We start from the raw sequence: 18,335 nt of genomic DNA, 5'->3' as shown, positions 1-18,335 counted from the left end.
GAAGCGGATGGAAGAGTCAATGCTTTCCTTACAGTTTGTTTTGTTTGGGTGGTAGGTTAGATGGTGTTAACATGAATATATATCAAGACAAAGGTGAAAGACAGTTTTGAAAGATATTAATGATAATAAAAATAATACATGTTACATGTCAAAGAGTATGTTAGTCACAGCAAACTATTAAATGTGTCATAACCCTTGTTAGGGAGGTAGAGCTATTTAAAGTAAGTAGTTATCTCGAATTTTTAAGAAAGGGAAAGAGAGATTAAATACATCACTCAAGGTCCCATTGCTTATTTGTGGCAACATCCAAACTCCAATTGATATTTATCTTCTGAAGCCAGTGTTGTCAACCTCTATGCTCTACTGGATAAGGAAAGCGAGACTGTAGACCATCTAGGTGGAGTTTTCACAGTTTGGATTTAGATTGCTTGGGTTCTCCAAAAAGTGAAACCTGGCATAAAAGTTTATATACTGCCAGTGTCTTAGGGAATACAATTCCAGGGAAGCAGAAGTGAGGAGAAATTTGAGTGAGACATAGATATACGGAGAGCAAACATTCAATTTTAAGTCAAGCACACTTGATGGTTTGATTGCTGGAATGTCTTCTAAGAGACCATCCTAACTGTTGCATTTCAGGACAGCCCATGGATAAGACAAAAGGGAGAATATTCACCACCTCTCAACAACATTAGTTAAAAATTTGCTCTAAAAACTTTGGACTCTTCTGCCTTTCCTACATTGCTCATCTAGAGATACCAAGTGGGTGTCAGTGGCAACAGAGATGTCTTGAGGCAGGAGGCAAGAAAGATTCAGCATGAATGGAAGATAAAACACGATGAGTTGTGCCAGTGAGAATCAATCACAAGGAAAGCTAATGCAAAATAAGAGGCCAAGCCCTGAAACAAATACAACTGGGAAGCTATGCAATGGTGTGTACGAAATAGCTGACCTATCTGCTCTAAATATTACCAGCTTTGTTGCGCTCAAGTTATTTCCCCTTCTGGGGTCTTAATTTTCTCATCTTCAAAACAGAGAAAATCATAGTACCTATCCAGTAGTATTGAGAGGACTGAAGGATTTAATATATATTAATAATTTGAAACAGAATGAACATAAGCACCAAATGCATTTATCATTTATTATTGACATCACCATCATCGTTGTTGAGAAGGAGAATATCAGCCCCTTAATAGCCACAAATGGGCTGAGTCTAACAGCAAGGCCTGGGTGTTGTTAGAGCTGGCCTGGCACCCACAGTTAAGGGTATAATGTCCTCTTGTTGAATATAAATTATCTCGGACAAAACACGAAGATCCAACAATGTCACTTTGTGACCATGATGAAGTGAGACTAAAAACAAAAACTTAATTGATCAAATAGAGAGTACAATAGTCAATACTCCAAAGAGTATTTGAGAAAAATGGATAAAAAAGAAGACAGATCACACTGGGCAAATTGATGAGCAGGAGATGGGGAAACCAATCATTTTTAAAGTATGAATGTGAATAAGACAGAGATGGGAATTTAACTTGAGGAAAATGTAGGGTTGCAGGAGAAATTACGTATGACAGGGAGAAGTAAACAGTTAGTTTGCTTTAAGAAAGGCTCTGTGGGAAAGAAGTGTTTGCAGATCCAAGAAAGAGAGGGGAAATCTGATGAAGTAAGTTCTTAAAGTACATAGAAAGGAGAGATAGCAAGAAAATTGTTGGAAAACTAACCCTAAGAAGGAAAAGGTATTTCATTCTCTGAAATTGGAGTAGAAAGTGAGATAAATCCTAGTATCACTGAATATGAAGAATCTGTGATAGAGGGTAAAGAGGGGCAGCAAAGAAGTTTCATGACTGCTGACTTGTTTTCTCACTGAGGAAATAATCCAAGACATCTGTTGAAGTTAAAGGATAGTAGCTTGGTAACACTGGGGCAGCCACAACAAAAAAGGGACCTGGAGCCAACAGGAAAGAAAAAGGTATCAGACATTAATAAGTATGCAGCCAGCACTTCCTTTTGTGGGCCACAGTGAGAGTGGAAAGTGCGCCCCAAAGGCCTCAGGCACACTGGGAGAGTACAAGGTGATAGAGCACTGCCTGCCTACCCCAAATGCCATACTCTGCGCCTCTATCACGTGCACATCTTTGTACATAATCATGCTGTCAACAAGTTCCACTTCTGGTACTTTGTCTCTGAGCTGAAGAAGATGAATATATCTTCAAGGGAAATTGTCTACTATGGACAGGTGTTTCAGAAATACCCCCATGTGGGTCAAGAACTTTGGCACCTGTCTGTGCCATGACTCCCCAGTGGCACTCACAATATGTACCAAGAGTACTGGACCTGACCACTGCAGGTGCTGTTACCCAGTGCTACTGAGACATGGACACCTGGCATTGCACCTGGGCCCACTCGATCCAGATTATAAAGGTGGAGGAGACTGCAGCCAGCAAGTGCCTACCAGCAGCCAACCAACTCCATGACTCTACGATCAAGTTCCCACTGACCCACCAGGTCTTGCATGGCCAATAGAAGCCATGTTTTACCATGAAGAGGCCCAAGATCTTCTTTCAGATACAGAGCTGCCCTGTCCCTAGGTCTGCCCAAGAAATGCCTTGGGAAAACCAAAAACCCAAAAAGCCAAACAAACCAACAAACAAAAAAACCTAAACAAAACAAAACAGAGAGAGAGAGAGAGAGAGAGAGAGAGAATGCAGTTAAGGCAGAAGATTCTACACTCATAACCCTAAAGGATCTGATCAGTATAGCTATGTCATGTTTCTGTAGAAGTCCTAAGCGTCTGAGATGACAAGGAGACACATAAAACTCTTGGACCAATCCCTGTTATCAATGGCAAGTTTTCTGTGGTGAAAGGTGAAGAGGAACAAACGAATAAAAAGTCTTAAGCGAGCACAATTGAAATGAGCGATGACTGTGTCCAGGCCACATAAACAGGAAAACAAAGCCTGCTACAGAATGACCCATTAAAGGAGCTCGATTTCTAGGTCACTGGAGATAGGGAATGGAGAAGACAGGTGGAGATGTAAGGGTGGGGTGGGGTGGGGGATGGCAGCTACGCTCAGTAGCAGTGCCACCGAAGGAATTTGAAGGTTGGAAAGGTAGAGGGTTTCAGATAAAGTGTTTTAAGATTTTGGAAACCAAACAATTATAAAAGATAGTGAGATGCAGCCAATGATGTAGAAATTTGTCCTTGAAGTTGGGCAGTGTTATGGAGGGAAGTAACTAGAGAAGAGTCCAAGACCCTAGTGGCCAGGAAAGGTGTTACATGTTAACAGGAGATTAACTTTAAAAAGATTACTAAATATTAGTTGTCCTATTTTCTCAGGCCAAATAAGATTTCTAGTACACTATAAAAAGAAGGAAGAAGAAGAAAACCCCTTTAATGTTTCATATTATAGTTCAGAAAACTTACATTATTGTATACCAATTTCATTAAACTGCAGTGAGATTTATTTTTACAGAATGCTCATATGCTACAGATAGACATTACCTTCTGAAGAAGATGTCAAATAGACTTGTTTATGCCCAGAGAAGCCACGTATGTAGAAAAAGCCTCACCCATCTACTACAGTTTCTGGAAAAGAGCTGAACAATTGGTGGTTACTACTGATGGAATTTAAAACAGATTCAAAAGATATAAGAAGCTACATTGTTAAAGGAATGGTATATAATTCTTGTGCTTCTTTACGTATGAGATCTTTTCTAAAAATTTTTTTGATGTTTAGTTATTTGTGAGAGAGAGAGAGAGAGAGAGAGAGAGAGAGAGAGACAGCGCAAACAGGGGGAGACACAGAATCCGAAGTAGGCTCCGAGCTCTGAGCTGTCAGCACACAGCCCTACACGGGGCTTGAACTCATTGACCGCGAGATCATGACCTGAGCTGAAGTCCAGTGCTTAACCAACTGAGCCACCCAGGTGCCCCTCTAGGTATAAGATTCTTAATTTAAAAAGTAACTGCATAAATCTCGTGACCCTAGGAAATACTTGGTTACACTGAAGCTTTATTTAGCCCTGAAAAGAAATTCAGTGTTCTCTCTTGGTAAAATTTTGAAGAATCACTCATTAGACCTAATTGTTCTTCCAGAACGTCTGGCTGTTAGAGGTAATTTAGTAGGACAGAAAATAAAATATACTCGCAGATTACTTGCTACAAATAAGATTGTACTCTCTGTCTGTATCGTGAAACATTAAATCATATTTCCAAAGAGAGAAGTTACCGGATTATCTCCTTGAGAAAATACATGTGTGTTAATTCTTAACATCTTAACTCTACATTTGGGAAGACCTTATTTTAAGGTTTGACTTTTTCCTGCTGCTGATCATAGACCTGAGGACAATAATCAGAACCACTAACATAAGATGACAAAGAAATGCCATAAAAAATACTTACATAAGATATACCAGGAAAACAAACAAACAAACAAACAAACAAACAAAATACTTGTTTTTTCTGGGCAGTCTTATTGTGATATGTAGAATTTTTACAAAGATTAGGTGATTTTGAGTGGTGTTTACAACTAAAAGATGGGAAAAAAATCAACATTTTTAAAAATTTTACTTTTCTTCTGGAATCCTCAGGCAATATTATAACTGACTCATTTAACTCATCTGAATTAGTTTTTAATAAGCTCTCAAAGGTGGACCAATTGTCTCTAGTTTCTCCTGGGAACTGGAGATAATTAAATGAAGGTGAGATCCAAACTCCTAAGGGTATTTTTTGGCTAATTTTTGAGACTTCTTTTTTTTTTCTTTTTTTTTTTTTCAACGTTTTTTTATTTTATTTTTGGGACAGAGAGAGACAGAGCATGAACGGGGGAGGGGCAGAGAGAGAGGGAGACACAGAATCGGAAACAGGCTCCGGGCTCTGAGCCATCAGCCCAGAGCCCGACGCGGGGCTCGAACTCACGGACCGCGAGATCGTGACCTGGCTGAAGTCGGACGCTTAACCGACTGCGCCACCCAGGCGCCCGAGACTTCTTACTTCTAACTAATTTCCCTTAGATCTACATACCATTCTGACCCCACATCTACCATGGGTGATTAAGAGTTCTGCTTGCTTCTTTCACTATCAATAGGAATAACTCATATTTCAAACTTAGAATTTACCTGCAAAACTGAAAAACTTGTCAGTTATTATCTACCATTACACTCTGTCATATTCACACACAAAAAAATCGTTTATTGATTTCATATGTAACCAATGATGGGTTTTACATTCTTAGCTACTAACCAACCACTCCTTTTGATTTTGGCATATTGTTAGAATTTAGAATTCAAACCCAATCCCTTACTCTTGTCTCTCACCTTCCACATATCTATTGGCATAATCAGAAATTATGAATAGGTCATGTTTGAGAACCTAGAACTCTCTGCATGTCATTTAACAGCCACCAGTCATGTATAGTTATTGGGCCCTTGAAATGTGTCACTACTCTGAACTGAGATGTGCTGTAAGTTTAAAATATAAAGCAGGTATTTAGGTCCTCGTACAAAAAAAGGTAAAATATCTCATTAATTTTTATAATGGTTTGATGTTGACATAGTAATAGTTTTATATATTTGCTAAAATACAACATTGAAATATTTTATAGTGTATATAGTATAGTAGTCTGGCTATAAAAATTTTTAAATTACATATGTGATTCACATTCCATTTCCCATTACAATTTTATTGAACAATACTGCCCTAGCACAACGTTTGAAATTAGCATTCTCAGTAAATGTTGTATCCTACAAAAGAAAGCAGATTTGGAAAATGTTACAGGACACCCTACTATCTGCCCCACCATTTCTCATGAGTTGGGCTCATTCTTTCTCTTTGAAAATAACCAAGATTTTTTTTTCTTTTTTAATGTGTATTTCTTTTGAGAGAGGGGAAGAGGGAGGGATAGAGAGAATCCTAAGCAGGCTCCAGGCTGTCAGAGCTGAGCACAGCATGGGGCTCAGTAGCACGACTGTGAGATCATGAGCTGAGCCCAAATCAAGAGTTAGATGCTTAACCTACTGAGCCACCCAGGTGCCCCCCAAATAACCAAGATTTTCAAACAGCTGTTTAAAAGGTATACCAACAATTAGCAAGATTTTAAAACAGCTGTTTAAAAGTATGGATTGACAAGAACCAAGTTTTAAAGTGTTTTAGAGTGTAAGCCAATAATTGTAGTCTTTCTACTACTCACAATGTCATGTGTTATTCTGTAGTCATAACATTCAAAATATCCGAGGAGGTACGAAGTTGAATAGAACCTCTGCATCTTCTATCTCTAGCATTCTTTAGACAGTAAAACAGTTATGCATAGGCGGACCACATTTAAAAAACCAAGGCTCTCACATATTTACTCCTCTGGTCACAAATGTGCAATGATTTCCCAGGCAGTACTGTCCACATGTATAGAAACAGAAGCTTACCTTACATTACCTCCTCAATAACTAATAATGACTTGTCCCTACCAATAACACTACAATCATGGGATACAGCTTGGACAGGGTCATGTTTTATAAATGCTGTCTTTAAGAAAAAGAGTAAAGTGGCTACTAGCTCACAAATTGGGTATGAATGCCAGTTAATCATTTTTTATTTAAAGAATGCTTATAGTCTTCATCAAGCCTCAAAGTCCTAGTAGATCACAGAATTGAATATGGATACTGAAAAAAAAAATACTAAAAAGCAATAAAAAATAAGGCAAATTATATAAATATGCAATTAAGAAACAAGATTCAGAAGGAATAATACATTTGTTTTAAAAGTTCTTTTTCACGGTGCCTGGGTAGCTCAGTCGGTTAAGCATCTGACTCGACTTCAAGCTCAGGTCATGTTCTCATGGTTAATGGGTTCAAGCCCTGTATCCACCTCTGCTCTGACAGCTTGGAGCCTGCTTGGGATTCTCTCTCTCTGTGCCCCTCCCCCACTTGCTCTTTCTTTCTCAAAATAAATAAAAATAAACCTTAAAAAATAAATTAAATAAATAAAGTTCTTTTCTCATTTACTAGAAATGAAATGCAAATTAAAATATGACATGATTTTTGTCAATCTAGTCAGCATTTTTTAAAATTTGACCTTTATTTTTATACAGCAGTTTTATATTCATACAAACTGCAGGGCTTATCGTAGTTATATATTGTAGGGGTTTGAACAAATATATAATGACATACATCCATCAGTACAGTATCATAAAGAGTATTTTCATTGCCCTAAAAATCCTCTATGATCTTATTCATCCTTCCCTGCCCAGAACCCTTGGCCACCACAGATCATTTTATTGCCTACATAATTTTGATTTTTCCACAATGTCATAGAGTTGGAATCACCCGGTACATAGCCTTTTCAGATTGGCCTCTTCCACTTAGTAATATGCATGTATGTTTCCTCCATGTCTTTTCATGGCATGATAGGTTTTTGTTTTTGTTTTTGTTTTTGTTTTTGTTTTTGTTTTTGTTTTTGTTTTTGTTTTTTCAGCACTGGATAATATTATAAGGTGGCTTGCACGTTTTGCTGAATTAGAGTAAATGTGCTACAAACATCCAAGTACAGGTTTTTGTGTGGGTGTAAATCTTTAACATAAACTTTGAACTCCTTTGGATAAATACCAAATAGCATATTGCTGGAGACTGTGATTCTTTTTTTTAATTATTTTAAATGTTTATTTATTTTATGAGAGAGACAGAGTGTGATCAGGGAAAGGGCAGCAGAACCTGAAGCAGGCTCCAGGCTCTGAGGTGTCAGCACAGAGCCCAACTTAAGGCTTGAACCCATGATCTATAAGATTATGACCTAAGATGGACTCGGATACCTAACTGATTGAGCCACCCAGGTGCCCCACTACGATTAGTTTTGTAAGAAAACACCAAACTGGGTTCCACAGTGGCTGCATCATTTTACATTCTTACTAGCAATAAATCAGAGTTCCCATTGTTCCACATCCTTGCTAGCATTTGGTGTTTTGGATTTTGGCCATTCTAATAGGTGTGTAGTGGTACATTGTTTTCATTTGTAATTCCCTGATGACATATAATGTGAAGCATCCGCTTAGATACTTATTTGCCATCTTTCTATCTTCTTTGGTGAAGTGTCTGTTGAGGTCTTTGGTCCATATTTTAATTAAGTTTTTTGTTTTCTTATTGTTGAGATTTAAGTGTTCTTTGCATATTTTAGAAAACAGTCATTTATGAGAATGTATTTTTTAATTATTTTCTCCCAATGTTTTACTTATCTTCTCATTTTCTTGACATTATCTTTCACAGAGCAAGAGGCTTCAATTTCAATATTTATCCAGTTTGTCATTTATTTCTTTCATGGATGGTGTCTTTAGTGTTGTATCTAAAAAGTCATTACCAGGTAGCATCTTTTAAATATATGTATATATATTATAAATGATCTAATTTGCGAAGACTAATGTATACAGATACTTACAATTTTGTCTGAAATGGAAAAAAGAACAACATACTTGAATTATGTGGAAATTTTAAATAAATTACAGCATATTCAAAGACTGAAATATCACGTATGCATCAAACTTATTGAGAATATTCTAAGATAGGAAATTATCTATAATAAAATTTTAAAATAAAAGTCAAAAACCCTGATATACTCAATTTAAAAAATGATATTTATAGAAAGGCTAGAGTAAATTAAAATATACAAAATGTTTTCTCTGAATAGCAGGATTATGGATGCTTTCAATATTATTTTAACAATTTAATTTTCAAGTTTTCCAATTTTTTTAAATTATAAAAATACAAAAAAAAATCACCCTTTTAATCAGATCAAATGATGAGACAGTTTATATACTGAAGTCTCTGAACAATGCTGATGATATGACTGACATGTAAACTTTAAGTATTCTCCCAATTTTATCAAGTCTCTTATCAGGGAGAAGAAGGAAAATTGACAATTCTAATTATATTAAAGGTTTCATCACTGCAGATCCTTACATTCTCTGAAACTTCTATGCCTAACGCACTTTTTTGTTTCACAATACTTAAACATATAAATTTTGTTTGTTTCAAATACATTAATATATAAATACCAGAAGCACAGAACATACAAAATATTTTTCAATATGCACCAAAATTGGGCAAATTTGATTCGAGCTTCTAAGGTCCCAGGTAAAAGACCTATTCATTTGCTTACCAGTTCTTTTTTTTTTTTTTAAACCTATTTATTTATTTAAATATAATTTGTCAAACTGGCTTCCATAAAACATCCAGTGCTCACCCCCAACACGTGCCCTCCTCATTGCCCATCACTCACTTCCCCTCCCTGCTCCCCACCCATTTGCTTGTTCTCTGTATTTAAGAGTCTCCTATGGTTTGCCTCCCTCCCTCTCTGTAACTTTTTTTTTCCCCTTCCCCTCCCCCATGGTCTTCTGTTAAGTTTCTCAGGATCCACATACGAGTGAAAACATGTGCTATCCGTCCTTCTTTGTCTGACTTATTCCATTTAGCATAATACCCTCCAGTTCCATCCACATTGCCGCAAATGGCCAGGTTTAATTCTTTGTCATTGCCAAGTAATACTCCGTTGTAAACATAAACCACATCTCCTTTATCCATTCATCAGTTGATGGACATTTGGGCTCTCCCCATAATTTGGCCTTTGTTTGAAAGTGCTGCTATAAACATTGGGGGACAAGTGCCCTTATGCATCAGCACTCCTGTATCCATTGGGTAAATTCCCAACAGTGCTATTGCTGGGTCATAGGATAGTTCTATTTTTAATTTTTTGAGGAACTTCCATACTGTTTTCCAGAGCAGCTGCACCACTTTGCATTCCCACCACCAGTGCAAGAGGGTTCCCGTTTCTCCACATCCTCTCCAGCATCTATAGTCTCCTGATTTGTTCATTTTAGCCACTCTAACCGGCGTGAGGTGGTATCTGAGTGTGGTTTTGATTTGTATTTCCCTGATGAAGAGCGACATTGAGCATCTTTTCATGTGTATGTTGGCCATCTGGATGTCTTTGGAAAAGTGTCTATTCGTGTCTTCTGCCCCTTTCTTCACTGGATTATTGGTTTTAAAAAACCTGTATTTATTTTGAGAGACTGTGTGAGTGGGGGAGGAGGGAGACAGAGAATTCTAAGCAGCTTCCATGCTGTCATCACAGAGCCCAACCTGGACTTGATCTCAACGACTCTGAAATCATGACCTAAGCCAAAACCAAGAATCAGACACTAACCGACTGAGCCACCCAGGTGCCCCTGACATGGTAATTCTTGAATATGTTGCTTCAGAACAAAGAAATCTGCTTTCCTGTCCTAAATGTTCTGGATATTTTCTTCTTACACTATATGTGGATATTGTCATAATACAAGTAATGTCATCCTGATGGATTTCTAGGGTATACCCAGTTTTTCCCCTTAGTACGGTGATATAAAATCTTTTGAAAGGGCATGCAGGTTTTTTACTCAAATAAGTCAAGGTAATTAAGGTAGATAAGAAATAAAAAGTACTTTGATGTATAAAATAAGATGGCTTTAGGAAATGGTGGCATCCTAGAATTCTAATTTATGGTAACAGTGTTTGTCCCATGCTCCCAGTTGATGTCTGTTTTATAGGAAATCAATTTTATGGGCTCTGTTTAAACACAATGCAGAAGTAGAGAGAAAAATTGTAATTCAAATGTCTGGCTGGCTCCACTCATGATGCCATGCCCCTGAGTGTGACACTGCCGATGTGAATGTCCTGTGCCCACTGTCCTTCTCAGAGCACATCTTGACCCATGGATAGGAGCTGTGCTTTTTTTTTTTTCTTCAATATATGAAATTTATTGTCAAATTGGTTTCCATACAACATCCAGTGCTCATCCCAAAAGGTGCCCTCCTCAATACCCATCACCCACCCTCCCCTCCCTCCCATCCCCCCCCCCCATCAACCCTCAGTTTGTTCTCAGTTTGTAAGATTCTCTTATGCTTTGGCTCTCACCCACTCTAACCTCTTTTTTTTTTGTCCTTCCCCTCCCCCATGGGTTCCTGTTAAGTTTCTCAGGATCCACATAAGAGTGGAAACATATGGTATCTGTCTTTCTCTGTATGGCTTATTTCACTTAGCATCACACTCTCCAGTTCCATCCACGTTGCTACAAAGGGCCATATTTCGTTCTTTCTCATTGCCATGTAGTACTCCATTGTGTATATAAGCCACAATTTCCTTATCCATTCATCAGCTGATGGACGTTTAGGCTCTTTCCATAATTTGGCTATTGTTGAGAGTGCTGCTATAAACATTGGGGTACAAGTGCCCCTATGCATCAGTACTCCTGTATCCCTTGGGTAAATTCCTAGCAGTGCTATTGCTGGGTCATAGGGTAGGTCTATTTTTAATTTTCTGAGGAACCTGCACACTGTTTTCCAGAGTGGCTGCACCAGTTTGCATTCCCACCACCAGTGGAAGAGGGTTCCCGTTTCTCCACATCATCGCCAGCATCTATAGTCTCCTGATTTGTTTATTTTGGCCACTCTGACTGGCGTGAGGTGATATCTGAGTGTGGTTTTGGTTTGTATTTCCCTGATGAGGAGCGACGTTGAGCATCTTTTCATGTGCCTGTTGGCCATCCGGATGTCTTCTTTAGAGAAGTGTCTATTCATGTTTTCTGCCCATTTCTTCACTGGGTTATTTGTTTTTCAGGTGTGGAGTTTGGTGAGCTCTTTATAGATTTTGGATACTAGCCCTTTGTCCGATATGTCATTTGCAAATATCTTTTCCCATTCCATTGGTTGCCTTTTAATTTTGTTGGTTGTTTCTTTTGCTGTGCAGAAGCTTTTTATCTGCATAAGGTCCCAGTAATTCATTTTTGCTTTTAATTCCCTTGCCTTTGGGGATGTGTCGAGAAAGAGATTGCTATGGCTGAGGTCAGAGAGGTCTTTTCCTGCTTTCTCCTCTAAGGTTTTGATGGTTTCCTGTCTCACATTCAGGTCCTTTATCCATTTTGAGTTTATTTTGTGAATGGTGTCAGGAAGTGGTCTAGTTTCACCCTTCTGCACGTTGCTGTCCAGTTCTCCCAGCACCATTTGTTAAAGAGACTGTCTTTTTTCCATTGGATGTTCTTTCCTGCTTTGTCAAAGATGAGTTGGCCATACGTTTGTCGGTCTAGTTCTGGGGTTTCTATTCTATTCCATTGGTCTATGTGTCTGTTTTTGTGCCAATACCATGCTGTCTTGACGACAGCTTTGTAGTAGAGGCTAAAGTCTGGGATTGTGATGTCTCCTGCTTTGGTCTTCTTCTTCAAAATGACTTTGGCTATTCGGGGCCTTTTGTAGTTCCACATGAATTTTAGAATTGCTTCTTCTAGCTTCGAGAAGAATGCTGGTGCAATTTTGATTGGGATTCCATTGAATGTGTAGATAGCTTTGGGTAGTATTGACATTTTGACAATATTTATTCTTCCAATCCATGAGCAGGGAATGTCTTTCCATTTCTTTAAATCTTCTTCAATTACCTTCATAAGCTTTCTATACTTTTCAGCATACAGATCTTTTACATCTTTGGTTAGATGTATTCCTAGGTATTTTATGCTTCTTGGTGCAATTGTGAATGGGATCAGTTTCTTTATTTGTCTTTCTGTTGCTTCATTGTTAGTGTATAAGAATGTAACTGATTTCTGTACATTGATTTTGTATCCTGGCAACTTTGCTGAATTCATGTATCAGTTCTAGCAGACGTTTGGTGGAGTCATCTGCAAAAAGCGAAAGCTTGACTTCATCTTTGCCAATTTGGATGCCTTTGATTTCCTTTTGTGGTCTGATTGCTGATGCTAGAACTTCCAACACTATGTTAAACAACAGCGGTGAGAGTGGGCATCCCTGTCGTGTTCCTGATCTCAGGGAAAAAGCTCTCAGTTTTCCCCCATTGAGGATGATGTTAGCTGTGGGCTTTTCTAAAATGGCTTTGATGATGTTTAAGTATGTTCCTTCTATCCCGACTTTCTCAAGGGTTTTTATTAAGAAAGGGTGCTGAATTTTGTCAAAGGCCTTGTCTGCATCGATTGACAGGATCATATGGTTCTTATCTTTTCTTTTATTAATGTGATGTATCACGTTGATTGATTTGCGAATGTTGAACCAGCCCTGCATCCCAGGAATGAATCCCACTTGATCATGGTGAATAATTCTTTTTATATGCTGTTGAATTCGATTTGCTAGTATCTTATTGAGAAGTTTTTCATCCATATTCATCAGGGATATTGGCCTGTCGTTCTCTTTTTTTACTGGGTCTCTGTCTGGTTTAGGAATCAAAGTAATACTGGCTTCATAGAATGAGTCTGGAAGTTTTCCTTCCCTTTCTATTTCTTGGAATAGCTTGAGAAGGATAGGTATTATCTCTGCTTTAAACATCTGGTAGAACTCCCCTGGGAAGCCATCTGGTCCTGGACTCTTATTTGTTGGGAGATTTTTGATAACCGATTCAATTTCTTCACTGGTTATGGGTCTGTTCAAGCTTTCTAGTTCCTCCTGATTGAGTTTTGGAAGAGTGTGGGTGTTTAGGAATTTGTCCATTTCTTCCAGGTTGCCCAATTTGTTGGCATATAATTTTTCATAGTATTCCCTGATAACTGTTTGTATCTCTGAGGGATTGGTTGTAATAATTCCATTTTCATTCATGATTTTATCTATTTGGGTCATCTCCCTTTTCTTTTTGAGAAGCCTGGCTAGAGGTTTATCAATTTTGTTTATTTTTTAAAAAAACCAACTCTCGGTTTCGTTGATCTGCTCTACAGTTTTTTTAGATTCTATATTGTTTATTTCTGCTCTGATCTTTATTATTTCTCTTCTTCTGCTGGGTTTAGGCTGCCTTTGCTGTTCTGCTTCTATTCCCTTTAGGTGTGCTGTTAGATTTTGTATTTGGGATTTTTCTTGTTTCTTGAAATAGGCCTGGATTGCAATGTATTTTCCTCTCAGGACTGCCTTCGTTGCGTCCCAAAGCGTTTGGATTGTTGTATTTTCATTTTCGTTTGTTTCCATATATTTTTTAATTTCTTCTCTAATTGCCTGGTTGACCCACTCATTCTTTAGTAGGGTGTTCTTTAACCTCCATGCTTTTGGAGGTTTTCCAGACTTTTTCCTGTGGTTGATTTCAAGCTTCATGGCATTGTGGTCTGAAAGTATGCATGGTATCATTTCAATTCTTGTATACTTATGAAGGGCTGTTTGGTGACCCAGTATATGATCTATCTTGGAGAATGTTCCATGTGCACTCGAGAAGAAAGTATATTCTGTTGCTTTGGGATGCAGAGTTCTAAATATATCTGTCAAGTCCATCTGATCCAATGTGTCATTCAGGCCCCTTGTTTCTTTATTGACCGTGTGTCTAGATGATCTATCCATTTCTGTAAGTGGAGTGTTAAAGTCCCCTGCAATTACCACATTATTATCAATAAGGTTGCTTATGTTTGTAACTGTTTTATATATTTGGGGGCTCCGGTATTTGGCGCATCGACATTTATATAATTGTTACCTCTTCCTGATGGATAGACCCTGTAATTATTATATAATGCCCTTCTTCATCTCTTGTTACAGCCTTTAATTTAAAGTCTAGTTTGTTTGATATAAGTATGGCTACTCCAGCTTTCTTTTGGCTTCCAGTAGCATGATAAATATTTCTCCATCCCCTCACTCTCAATCTAAAGGTGTCCTCAGATCTAAAATGAGTCTCTTGTAGACACAAATAGATGGGTCTTGTTTTTTTATCCATTCTGATACCCTATGTCTTTTGGTTGGCGCATGTAATCCATTTACATTCAGTGTTATTATACAAAGATACGTGTTTAGAGTCATTGTGATGTCTGTAGGTTTTATGCTTGTAGTGATGTCTCTGGTACTTTGTCTCACAGGATCCCCCTTAGGATCTCTTGTAGGGCTGGTTTAGTGGTGACAAATTCCTTCAGTTTTTGTTTGTTTGGGAAGATCTTTATCTCTCCTTCTATTCTAAATGATACACTTGCTGGATAAAGGATTCTCGGCTGCATATTTTTTCTGTTCAATACATTGAAGATTTGGTGCCAATCCTTTCTGGCCTGCCAAGTTTCAAAAGAGAGATGAGTCACGATTCTTATAGGTCTCCCTTTATATGTGAGGGCACGTTTATCCCTTGCTGCTTTCAGAATTTTCTCTTTATCCTCGTATTTTGCCAGTTTCACTATGATATGTTGTGCAGAAGATCGATTCAAGTTACGTCTGAAGGGAGTTCTCTGTGCCTCTTGCATTTCAATGCCTTTTTCCTTCCCCAGTTCAGGGAAGTTCTCAGCTATTATTTCTTCAAGTACACCTTCAGCACCTTTCCCTCTCTCTTCCTCCTCTGGGATACCAATTATGCGTATATTATTTCTTTTTAGTGTGTCACCTAGTTCTCTAATTTTCCCCTCATACTCCTGGATTTTTTTATCTCTCTTTTTCTCAGCTTCCTCTTTTTCCATAACTTTGTCTTCTAGTTCACCTATTCTCTCCTCTGCCTCTTCAATCCGAGCCATCGTTGTTTCCATTTTGTTTTGCATTTCGTTTAAAGCATTTTTCAGCTCCTCCTGACTGTTCCTTAGTCCCTTGATCTCTGTAGCAAGAGATTCTCTGCTGTCCTCTATACTGTTTTCAAGCCCAGCGATTAATCTTATGACTATTATTCTAAATTCACTTTCTGTTATATTATTTAAATCCTTTTTGATCAGTTCATTAGCTGTTGTTATTTCCTGGAGATTCTTCTGAGGGGAATTCTTCCGTTTGGTCATTTCGGATAGTCCCTGGAGTGGTGTGGACCTGTAGGGCACTTCCCCTGTGCTGTGGTGTATAACTGGAGCTGGTGGGTGGAGTCGCAGTCAGACCTGACGTCTGCCCCCGGCCCACCGCTGGGGCCACAGTCAAACTGGTGTGTGCCTTCTCTTCCCCTCTCCTAGGGGTGGGATTCACTGTGGGGTGGGGTGGTGTGGCCCATCTGGGCTACTTGCACACTGCCAGGCATGCAGAGCTGGAGATCTGGCGTATTAGCCTGGGTGGGTAGGCAAGGTGCACGAGGGCAGGAGGGACAGGCTTAGCTCGCTTCTCCTTAGGTGATCCACTTCAGGAGGGGCCCTGTGGCAGCGGGAGGGAGTCAGACCCGCTGCTGGAGGGGTGGCTCCGCAGAAGCACAGTGTTGGGTGTTTGCGCGGAGCAAGCAAGTTCCCTGGCAGGGACTGTTTCCCTTTGGGATTTTGGCTGGGGGACGGGCGAGGGAGATGGCACTGGCGAGCGCCTTTGTTCCCTGACAAACTGAGCTCTGTCGTCCCGGGGCTCAGCAACTCTCTCTCCCTTTGTCCTCCAGGCTTCCCGCTTTCTGAGCAGAGCTGTTAACTTATGACCTCCCAGATGCTAAGCAAGTCCCGCTTGCTGTCAGAACACACTTCGTCCGGCCCCTCCGCTTTTTCGAGCCAGTCTCTGCTTGGCCTGCAGGCCCCCCCTCCGCCCCGGCTCCCTCCTGCCAGTCTGTGGAGTTCGCACCACCTCTCTGCCCTTCCTACCCTCTTCCGTGGGCCTCTCATCTGCGCTTGGCTCCGGAGACTCCGTTCTGCTAATTTCTGGTAGTTTTCTGGATTAGTTAGGCAGGGGTAGGTGGAATCTAAGTGATCAGCAGGATGCGCGGTGAGCCCAGCATCCTCCTAAGCCGCCATCTTCCCTAAACCTCGCTTACCAGTTCTTGAGAGTATGTGCAGAGTGTGTGACATTTTCTAATTTTCTCAGCTTTAAAGTCCTGTCCTCACCACTAAATAAGTAGATCTTCAAGAGGTAGTTCTTATGGGGTAGCAACTACTCTCAGCAAGCCCAATCTTAAATCACATCAACACAAAATTACTTTAATTAAAAAGAAAATTAAAACGCAAACACTACAGACACATATCCATATCCATACACACACACACACACACACACACACACACACACAAACTGCAGTTCTCTAGAGATCACCCACTTCAACTTTCCTTCAAGTTCAAATAATATATTCCTGAATTTAACATGGATCATATGATACAATAATCTTTGGTTTCATTCATCTCATTATTTACAAGTCAATCTTTTCCAGCAAACAGTTAAATAATTTTTTAAAATTAACTGACAATTCTAATGATATATTCACAGTTGCCTAATAGGCTAAAGAAAAAAAGACTCCAAGGAAAAGCAAATAGAGGCCCATTCAACCTCCTTTTAACAACAGTAAAACTCCAGTACTTTCTCACAGTTGAGTCTCCAAGCATTTATTTCCCTTCCTTTTAATTTTAACCACACAGCCAATGTTGCCTTATCTTCCTTTACATTTGTTGTGAAATCTTCTGCCACTTTCTTTTCCCTCTCTTGTTGAAGTTGTCAGTCTCTATTTTCCCTTCAGTATTTCACTCAGCCTTAATGAAAGTTAACCTCACAATCAAAATTAAATGGAACTTAATGGGAGAAAAGAAGAAGGTAATACGTTTGTAAGAAAACTGATGCCATACTTAGGAAAATCAGTGTCAAAAGCTGTGATCATGGTATCACTTAATGATACAACGTCATTAACGCAGCTGATGTAAAGTGATCCTGAGTATAAGCAATTGTGTCTGAGAGAACACAGGTGTGAGTGTACATAACCACCCACTGGATTCCACTCAGGATCTGTGAAGGTCATATGTGGTCATCACATTCAGGACCTCATACCAAAATAGCAGCACCTTTGATGATAAAAGATAAGGCTGGAGCATCAACAGAAAACCAATTGTCTTCTTTCTAATGCAGAAAGCTCACACTGCAAGGCATTTCCATTCTAATAGAAATACACTTCACACTTTCCACAGATCAAAAGATATTTGAGTCTCTCGTATCTGGCATATGAGGATATTTCACTTTATGTTCCAGACAATTCTTCCTCTCTCTCTTCTTCTCCCTTCACTCCCCTTCCCTGTTCTCTCCTCCTTGACCCCAGACCATGTTTCCTTACTAAATCACACCACAAGCAATAGTTTCAACTTTACCTAATCAAATACACATAAACGGATCAAAGTGATTAAATGATGAAGCACCAACCAAAGATTTACAATAGGCTCTATAGAAAATGAAGGATACAACATCTCCAGTAAAGCTTATACTTTCAAAGTGGTAAACTTTCTGTCTGTTCACTTTTGGTTCCCTTGATTTTGATAATTTTTTGTAAATCTGAAGTTCAGGAAACCAAAGAAAATCCACAAGAGATCTTTAGGGTACAATGATAATCGGGTGTCGAAGTTTTACCTCTTCCTAAACAATAAAAAAAAAAAAAACCAACACCTGAAACTACATATAAAATGTAATTAAAAATCATCCATATTTCTCTAGTAATCCAGTGTTCAGAAACAGTTGATTCTG

The 18,335-nt window shown here is 38.9% G+C and overlaps 1 pseudogene; it reads left to right on the top strand.

The window, feature by feature from the left end:
• The first annotated feature begins 1,985 nt into the window (after positions 1-1,985).
• LOC122478560 overlaps positions 1,986-18,335 on the top strand; it is a 33,381-nt pseudogene continuing 17,031 nt past the window's right edge.

Source organism: Prionailurus bengalensis, unplaced genomic scaffold, assembly GCF_016509475.1.
Source record: "Prionailurus bengalensis isolate Pbe53 unplaced genomic scaffold, Fcat_Pben_1.1_paternal_pri Un_scaffold_93, whole genome shotgun sequence".
In the NCBI taxonomy this organism is placed as follows: Eukaryota; Metazoa; Chordata; class Mammalia; order Carnivora; family Felidae; genus Prionailurus; species Prionailurus bengalensis.
The sequence above is the reverse complement of the archived record's forward strand: the minus strand, read 5'-3'. Positions and strand labels throughout refer to the sequence as shown.